The 7,612-nt window shown below is 50.1% G+C and overlaps 1 pseudogene; it reads right to left on the bottom strand.

Annotated features, from left to right (window-relative positions):
- Positions 1 to 4,923: 4,923 nt before the first annotated feature.
- LOC139264125 (breakpoint cluster region protein pseudogene) lies at positions 4,924 to 7,241 on the bottom strand (annotated as a pseudogene).
- Positions 7,242 to 7,612: the final 371 nt, after the last annotated feature.

Here is a 7,612-nt window from a genome sequence, read left to right as displayed (position 1 = left end):
AGCAAACCCAAAGATGCAGAGAACAGTGGGCATTCTGGAGAAATTCTTGGAGGGAGATGATTGGGAAACTTTTGTGGAGCGACTCGACCAATACTTCGTGGCCAATGAGCTAGATGGGGAAGAGAACACTGCCAAATGAAGGGCGATCCTCCTCACCGTCTGTGGGGCATCAACGTATGGCCTCATGAAGAATCTGCTCACTCCAGCGAAACCCACGGAGAAATCTTACGACGATTTGTGCACACTGGTCCGAGAGCATTTGAATCCGAAGGAAAGCATTCTGATGGCGAGGTACCGGTTCTACACTTACAAAAGGTCTGAAGGCCAGGAAGTGGCGAGTTATGTCGCTGAGCTAAGATGCCTTGCAGGACATTGCGAATTTGAAGGACATTTGGAGCACATGCTCAGAGACTTTTTCGTACTTGGCATTGGCCACGAAACCACACTTTGCAAACTTTTGACTGTAGAGTCCCCAACCTTGAGTAAGGCTATAGCGATAGCCCAGGCATTCATTGCCACCAGTGACAATACGAAGCAAATCTCTCAGCAAACAAGTGCTGCTACAAGTACTGTGAACAAACTGATGTTGTTTTCGAATCGTACAAGGCAGGCCCCACAATCCTGCAGCTGCATGTCCGCAGATGTATCAGAGTCCACCATCAAGGGTGATGAATGCAAGGCCATTAACACCTTGTTGGCGCTGCGGGGGTGATCATCATTTCCATTCATGTCGATTCAAAGGGTACGTTTGCAAGGGCTGTGGAACAATGGGACAACTCCAACGAGTGTGCAGGCGAGTTGCAAATCCTGTTAATCCTGCAAACCACCATGTTGCAGAGGAGGACAGATCCACGGAGGAACACAATGAACCAGAGCCTCAGACCGAGGAGGCAGAGGTACATGGGGTGCACACATTCACCACAAATTGTCCCCCGATAATGCTGAATGTTGATCTAAATGGACTCCCGGTGTCAATGGAGCTGGACACAGGCTCGAGCCAGTCCATCATGGGCAAAAAGACTTTCGAAAGATTGTGGTGCAACAAGGCCTCAAGGCCAGTCTTAACTCCAGTTCGCACGAAACTAAGAACTTACACAAAAGAACTGATTCCTGTAATTGGCAGTGCTACCCTAAAGGTTTCCTACGATGGAGCGGTGCACAAACTACCACTCTGGGTGGTACCAGGCGAAGGTCCCAAGCTTCTCGGCAGGAGCTGGCTGGGAAAGATACGCTGGAACTGGGACGACGTCCGAGCACTATCGCCCGCTGATTACACTTCGTGTGCACAGGTCTTAAACAAATTTCCTTTGCTGTTCGAACCAGGCATCGGGAAATTCCAAGGAGCAAAAGTGCAGATCCACCTAATTCCGGGGGCACGACCCATCCATCACAAGGCGAGAGCAGTACCGTACATGATGAGAGAAAGGGTAGAGATTGAGCTAGACCGGCTGCAAAGAGAGGGCATCATTTTACCGATCGAGTTCAACGAGTGGGCCAGTCCTATCGTCCCAGTCCTCAAGGGAGACGGCACCATCAGAATCTGTGGCGATTACAAAGTAACTATCAATTGTTTCCCCCTGCAGGACCAATACCCACTACCAAAGGCCGATGACGTCTTTGCAATGCTGGCGGGAGGAAGGACGTTCACGAAGCTGGATCTGACTTCAGCCTACATGATGCAGGAACTGTAGGAATCATCGAAGGCCCTCACCTGCATCAACACGCACAGAGGTCTTTTTGTTTATAACAGGTGCCCGTTTGGAATCCGATCAGTGGCGGCGATATTCTAGAAAAACATGGAAAGCTCACTGAAGTCGGTTCCGCACACCGTGGTCTTCCAGGTCGACATCTTGGTCATAGGTCGGAACACAGTCGAGCATCTGCAGAACCTGGAGGAGGTTCTTAGTCGACTCAACCGCATGGGGCACAGGTTAAAACGCTCAAAGTGCATTTTCCTGGCACCTGAAGTGCAGTTCCTGGAAAGGAGGATTGCGGCGGCCGGCATCAGGCCCATCAACTCGAAGACGGAGGCAATCGAGAACGCATCGAGGCCTCAGAACCTGACGGAGCTGCAGTCATTTCTGGGACTCGTGGACTACTTTGGTAACTTCTTACTGGGTCTCAGCACACTGTTAGAACCACTGCATGTCTTACTATGAAAAGAGGATAAATGGGTTTGGGGCAAAAGCCAAGAAAATGCCTTTGTAAAAGCGAAAAAATTGTTATGCTCAAACAAATTGCTTGTGTTGTATGATCCATGTAAGCATTTGATACTAGCATGTGATGCATCGTCATATGGCGTTGGGTGTGTATTGCAACAAGCTAATGATTTCGGGAAACTGCAACCGGTTGCTTATGCATCTAGGAATCTGTCTAAGGCTGAGCGAGCCAACAGCATGATTGAGAAAGAAGCGTTAGCATGTGTCTATGGGGTAAAGAAAATGCTTCAATACCTGTTTGGGCTAAAATTCGAATTGGAAACTGACCATAAGCTACTTATATCCCTGTTTTCCGAGAGTAAAGGGATAAATACCAATGCATCGGCCCACATCCAGAGATGGGCGCTCACATTGCCCACATACAACTATGCCATCTGCCACAGGCCAGGCACAGAAAACTGCGCCGATGCTCTCAGTAGGCTGCCATTGCCCACCGCGGGGGTGGAAATGTCGCAGCCCGCAGATCTAGCCATGGTTATGGAATCATTCAAGAGTGAGCAATCACCTGTCACTGCCCAGCAGATCAAAACCTGGACAAGCCAGGACCCTTTATTATCTCTAGTCAAAAGCTGTGTGCTTCACGGTCCAGTGTCCCAGTGGAAATGCAGGAAGAGATAAAACCGTTCCAGCAGCACAAAGATGAAATGTCTATACAAGGAGACTGCCTTCTGTGGGGCAATCGAGTAGTGGTCCCCAATAAGGGCAGAGACACCTTCATCACTGACCTCCACAGTACCCACCCAGGCATCGTAATGATGAAAGCGATAGGCAGATCCCACGTGTGGTGGCCCGGTATCGATGTGGACTTAGAATCTTGCGTTCACAGATGTAATACATGCCCGCAGTTAAGCAATGTACCCAGGGAGGCGCTGCTAAGTTTATGGTCTTGGCCCTCGAAACCGTGGTCTAGGGTACATGACGACTATGCAGGCCCGTTCTTGGGTAAAATGTTCCTTGTGGTTGTAGACGCGTATTTCAAGTGGATTGAATGTGAGATAATGTCGGCTAGCACGTCCGCTGCCACTCACGGCTTACCCGACGTTCTGGTGAGCAACAACAGGCCATGTTTTACCAGTGCTGAGTTCAAAGAATTCATGACCCATTATGGGATCAAACATGTCACATCTTCCCTGTTTAAACCAGTGTCCAATAGTCAGGCAGAGAGAGCAGTGCAAACCATCAAGCAAGGCTTGAAGAGGGTAACTGAAGGCTCACTGCAGACTCGCCTATCCCGAGTCCTGCTTAGCTACCGCACGAGACCCCACTCACTCACTGGGATCCCATTTGCTGAACTGCTCATGAAAAGAGCACTGAAGACAAGGCTCTCGTTAGTTCACCCTGATCTACATGAACAGGTAGAGAGCAGGCGGCTTCAACAAAGTGCATACCATGATAGCGCAAATGCGTCACGCGAGATTGAAATTAATGATCCTGTATTTGTATTGAATTATAGACAAGGTCCCAAGTGACTTCCCCGCACTGTCGGGGCCGAGGAGGGGAGCAGGGAGTTTCAGGTCAAACTTTCAAATGGACTCATTCACTGGAAACACTTGGACCAAATCAAACTCAGGTTCACGGACTATCCTGAGCAACCCACCTTGGACCCTACCTTTGTTGATCCCCCAACACAGACACCAGTGGCAACCGGCACCATGGTTGACCACGATGCAGAATCCATTATCCACAGCAGCCTAGCAGGGCCCAACACACCAGGCAGCCCAGCAAGACCAGCTGCACAACAGCCCAACGAGGGCCTAACAAATGATTCAACAATACCAGCTTTCACACCGAGACGATCAACCAGGGCAAGAAAGGCCCCATTTTAAATAGCTACACAATTGACTTTTGCGGGGAGTGTTGTTATATATGTAAACCTGTATTTACTCTGTACAGCCACCAGAGGGCTCATCCGCTGGAGTCTCAAGGGATCCCATAATCCCTTGGGAGCACATGTATTTACGGAGGCGTCACATGTTGGAGAGGCGCTCTGGAGACCTGCAATAAAAGACTAAGGTAACACTTTACTTTGAGCTCACAGTGTTCAGTCTGACTCTTTCTCCATACACAACAGAAAAGAGGGAAAATATTGGTTAAAATATGATGGCAAAGTCCCCCAGAGTGATTCTTGCCTTAACTAGAGCACCTACACTAGTAGACTTGTTATATGCAGATATAGTATAATCTTGAGCCATTCCAGGAGGGCAATGGCTTTGAGGAGGGCGACTGGGTGATGTCACCAAAACCCAGGTTGCCAATTGGAGTGTGGGCAGGAACTTCGGCAGGGCCCAGGTACAGCAGAGGTGTGGCGAATGATCGGGGTGGAGGTGCGACGAATGACCGGGGCAGCGGAGCGCAGAGCGATCGAGGCCCAGGAGCGACGTGATCGTGGCCCAGGAGAGGCGAGAATTCAGGGTCCAGAAAAGGCGAGGGCCCAGGGACAGCATGGGCCAGTCCACACTACGATATGTGTGCGCACTAGATCCGTGCAGCAGAGCTGGTCTCCAGTCGTCTTGGTTAACCCTTGCCACTTGGCTAAGACCTAGCTCTGTCAAGCCAGTGAGGTGACTGGTGTGCAATGGCCCCCATACGTTAAAAACATCCACGCACAGGCAACATCCACCCCTCAATATGTAGTTCGCGACCTGGAATATCAGATCCTTCATTGAAACACCTGTGAACTCATCCTTTTTGGTATGGAAACATGTCATCCTTTGTACAAGGGACCGCCAAAGAGATATTGGCAGGTGTAAGCATGAATTAAGAAGCTACAGTACTTGTGTAATCCAAATTTAGAGCAATACATTAGTTTTAAGCTGCCAGTCTCTGCTAGGAAACTTGTTTTATTGCAGACTGTGAAACAAATTCCAATTAAATTTTTTCTCAGAGTTTACAATATTCAGTGAGGGAATATACTGTAAGACTGGAACTTTCACTATACTGACTGATGAGAAGAAGAATTGAGAAGTTATTTGAAAGGCAGATGTTTTCCTTCTTCTTAGGCAGTCCCTCGTATCAAGGATGACTTGTTTCCACTCCAAAACGGGATGAGTTCACAGGTGTTTCAATGAAGGACCTGACATTCCAGGTCCCAAAATACATATTGAAGGGTGGAAGATGCCTGTGCGTGGATTTTTTTAACGTGTGGTGGGCGCTGCACGCCAGCCACCACACAGGCTTGACAGAGCTAGGTCTTGGTCCAGCGGCAAGGATTAACCAAGACTACTGGAGACCAGCTCTGCTGCACGGACCTAGTGTGCACACATATTGTAGTGTGGGCTGGCCTGTGCCGCCCCTGGGTCTTCAACTCTTCTGGCCCCCGAACTCATGCCTCTCCTGGGCCCCGATCACGTTGCTCTACAATCTCTTACCGCTTCTTCGCCCCAACCTCGCTGCTCCTCTGTTGTTTGCCACCTCTCCTGCTGTACCTGCTCACACTCCAATCGACCTGGATTTTGGTGACATCCAATCCAGTCGCTTTTCTCCAAGTCGTCGCCCTCCTGCACCAGCTCGTGCTGCTCCCTGAAGTGGCCTCCACGCTGCTCCCAGACCGCCGCATCCCTCCGCCCCTTTTATGGCCCCGACCTGCGGCTGGTGGTTTCTCGCTAGCTGGGTCTCCATGGAAACTGTCCTCTTGAGTGCTCCTCTCAGCAAGGTCAGCTTCAGTCGCCCAAATTTGTCCTATTTTCCTGAGACCAACTATCGTTGCTTCCTGTATAGTAACTTGGTGCTTGTGTCTCTTTTGTGACCATGAGGTGGGTGGACTGACTATCAAACGACTGCTGAGAGTTTTGAGAAGGAGACCGATTTTTCTCTCTAAATATACGATAGGTGGTGGGGCTCGGGGAAATGTGACTTGACTGGCCAGAAGAAAAATCGTCCTCACTCAAAGTTAAAATTTCATGGAACTGCAGTCTGGAGTGTAGCCTCCACCAACATCGTCAGCACTCCCAGGTGAATAGAACCGCCGAGGCCATGTTAGATGTTTCTCATGATTTGTAGTGCTCTGAAGCCTTCCATATTCTCTTCAGCCACCACTGGGTTTACCATCACTATCCAGCATCATTCCACCAATATAAACACTTTCATATGGTTGGAATTCTTGTTGCCAAGGTACCTTGTCTGGTTTACCTCCATTGGCGGTGGCACGGATAAGATTATCCTTCAAGAATCTGGGATTAAGATCCACGTCGTCATACTCTGGGTCATACCCACAGCTGCTGTCCGTGGGCCTACCTCTGTACACAGGCTTGCGATAATCCGCTGATCCCGCAGTGCCAGGGAAAGAATGCAATGGTCTCTTCTGTTCCACCTGCATGGCCTGACTCCCAATTGTATTAATCTTGTCAGATACCTCCTTGTCATTGACTTTCACCAACCCTTTCTTGTGGTGGCACTCCACGTTGACATAAAGAGGCTTCTCCATACGTTTCCCATCCCCGGCAGAGTGGGAATTGGTTCTTTTGATCCATTCAAGATTGGACCTCAACCTGTGCCAGCTGCGGTTTTTTCCTTCCTCTCCATCTGCTCACAATCCTGGCTGAAGCTTCGCCCTGGATCCCTCTCTGGTGTCGCCATTGCCCTCCTCATTGAGGATGCCCCCTGCCTGATTGGCGAACCTTCCATCTCACTCCTGGTGTCCAGCAAGCCCCCCTCCCCCCGGGTGCCTCTTGGAATTGTCCTCTCCAGGGTGATACTTGGTTTTCTCCCCTTCCCCCTCCCCTTCTTCCCCTTCCCCGGGTGCAGGCTGCTGGTGCGAGCGGTCCTGAGGCTGCTCGGTGGCCGTTTGCTCCATCAGGACCTGAAGTCCCATCTTTGCTTCTCCTTGGCCAGCAGAGTCTGCAGGTAGATCATGCGAAACCGGTCCTTGTTCACCTTCAGCTCCAGCTTCCGAATGCTGCACTTACAGCTCTCCAGCTCCTGCTCGATGTTGCCGATGCTCTTCAACTCCATCTTGGGTGGCTCGGACTTGGGAAACTGAGCCTTCCAGACTTCCATGATTCCCACCGGCTCCACCATTTTCATCTCACGGGTGTGGCCGAACAACGGGGGCAAAGGCGACTCATGTTTTCCTTATCACCTATAAGGAGACATATACAATATTAGGAAAGTAATCAAGGTTACATTTTCTGGTCCTGGCCCTTAAAATGAGAGTGCAATGAGCTTAGTGAGCACCAATATTGGCTGGAATTTTCTTTACCTAGGCTGGTTGGGTGCGGGCGGTCGACGAGGCGGGTCGGGACCCCGTTCTTCTTTTCATCGCCCTCCTCAGAGCGACTTTCCCTTAATGGCCCCTATTAAGGCAAGCCTGCGCGTTTCCTGGCCCTATTAAATGGTGCAGGTCTGATGATCACATCAATGACTCATTTCCAACGGGGTATTTAAAGGAGCCTTGA

The sequence above is a fragment of the Pristiophorus japonicus genome, chromosome 5 (genome assembly GCF_044704955.1).
Source record: "Pristiophorus japonicus isolate sPriJap1 chromosome 5, sPriJap1.hap1, whole genome shotgun sequence".
Lineage (NCBI taxonomy): Eukaryota > Metazoa > Chordata > Chondrichthyes > Pristiophoridae > Pristiophorus > Pristiophorus japonicus.
The sequence above is the reverse complement of the archived record's forward strand: the minus strand, read 5'-3'. Positions and strand labels throughout refer to the sequence as shown.